A 2,340-nucleotide genomic window follows, 5' to 3' on the forward strand; every position below is an offset into this window, starting at 1 on the left:
AGGCGATTGCGAAACGCGAGAACTTCCTCGATCGCGAAATCCAACCTCGAGGAATGGCCGCCGCCTCGTAAGCCTATCTAGGCCTATCCACTGCCCCTACCCCTCCTCCTCCCTTCCCTCTCCCTAGCCTTCCCTCCCTCCCTTCCCCCCTTCCCTCCCTCTCTGCTGGCGACCGCAATATGCACTTGTGGTCTGAGCTTCTGTTGGGGATTGGCTGTTTGTGTGTTGCTTTTTATGTTTTTATTTTATTTTTTTTATCTATTTTTTTTTTTTTTTTTGGGGGGGGTAAGGGGTGTAAATGTGTTGATCATATACGCATACGCCCAAATGCAAATGCACATAGGCATGCACATGCTTCTATGCATATATGTACACTTCACTTACACCTCCCATCGACTTCCATTCAAACACATGTACACATCCACCCCCACAGACAGACATCCCCAAAGGCTCCCCACACCCTAAACCCCCGGAGGACCCACACGCCCGCACACCCCAAGACGCCCCCCCCCCCACACCCCCACACCCCCACATACAAAGCACTGCGTCGATCTACCCCCCACATACGCGCACAAAACACACGCAGACTCGCATTCACATCCAAGTACGCATTTACTCGTACCCCATCAATCCCCTTCCTCTAACGCACACACACACACACACACACACACACACACACAAACACACACACACACACACAACACAACACACACACACACACACACACATACCAATTACACAAACGCACACGCACATGGCCGAAATCTGTGACGAAGCGTTCATCAAACTTAACTTTTTTTTTTTTTTGTCCTTGGTAATTTTACGTCTCGAGAGTATCCTGTTACTTGCAGTTACAGTTCGAGCTTTGGACTGCGGGGGATTTGGGCATTGTATGATGGTTCTCTTTTACTCTTGCTTTCTCTTTCTCTTTCTCCCTCTCTGTATCTCTCTTTCTCTTTCTCCCTCTCTGTATCTCTCTTTCTCTTTCTCTTTCTCTTTCTCTTTCTCCCTCTCTGTATCTCTCTTTCTCTTTCTCTCTTTCTTTCTTTTTGTCTCTGGCTCTGGCTCTCTTTTTCTTTTTCTTTCTCTTTCTCTTACTCTTTCTCTCTCTCTTTCTCTTTCTCTGCCTGTCTTTTTTCAACACCAATATAGGAAGAAGATTGGGGAGGGTGACAGGGCAAGAGAGAGAGAGAGAGAGAGAGAGAGAGAGAGAGAGAGAGAGAGAGAGAGAGAGAGAGAGAGAGAGAGAGAGAGAGAGAGAGAGGAAAGAAAGAAAAGAACCGACCAGCAGAAAAAGAAAATGTACAAAAAAAAAAAAAACACCCAACAGAAAATACCCACCAAAAAAGACACAGACACACAGACACACACACACACACACACACATACAAACACACACACACACACACACACATCCAAACACACACACACACACACACACATCCAAACACACACACACAACCGCTTTCAAAACTAAAACTCTAAATAAGCACACAATAGAAACCCCAATCCCTCAACTGACCTTATCTCCCCCTCACCCCCTCACCCCCTCCCTCCCCCCTCCCCCCTCCGATCCGAAAGGTCAAGTTATCGCCCAAATTGCTTCGGTTCAATCAACGTGTCCAGATCGAATCGACTTTCCGAATACCGACAGCTAATATATTTTCTTTTTCTTTTCTTTATTTTCGTCTTTTTTTTCTTTGATGCAGGTGGGATAAGGAGTCAATTTTCCTTTATTTTCATTTCTTCTTTTTATATATCCCCCTTTATTATATTTACTTATTCATCTATTTAGCTAATAGAGTTCATGAATGCGTTCTTATACACACGCCCACACGCGTGCGCGCATACACATACACGCATGCCCACACACATACACCTTCAACACTTTACATTCCTTAATTTATGACCACACACACACACACACACACACACACACACACACATATATGTGTGTGTGTGTGTGTGTGTGTGTGTGTGTGTGTGTGTGTGTGTGTGTGTGTGTGTGTGTGTGTATACATACACACAGGCAAAACAAAACGACTAAAACAAAACCAAACAATAAACAAAGATTAAACCACAAACACGAAAACGTAATAAAAAGCAGAACAAGAAACTTATTTACATCAAACTAAATCCATACTTTCAAATTAACGATGATGAAGAACGACCTGTAATCAACATTGATAATTAATTTTGATAACTATGGCGACAGATTGATCACAGGCTGTCAGGGATTTTGTGTTTGTTTGAGCACGTGTGCGTTTGAGCGTGTTTGTTTGTTTGTATTTGTCCGTGGGGTGTATGTGAATTGTTAATCTCGGATGAAAAAGATTAATA

Source organism: Penaeus chinensis, chromosome 39 (genome assembly GCF_019202785.1).
Source record: "Penaeus chinensis breed Huanghai No. 1 chromosome 39, ASM1920278v2, whole genome shotgun sequence".
Lineage (NCBI taxonomy): Eukaryota > Metazoa > Arthropoda > Malacostraca > Decapoda > Penaeidae > Penaeus > Penaeus chinensis.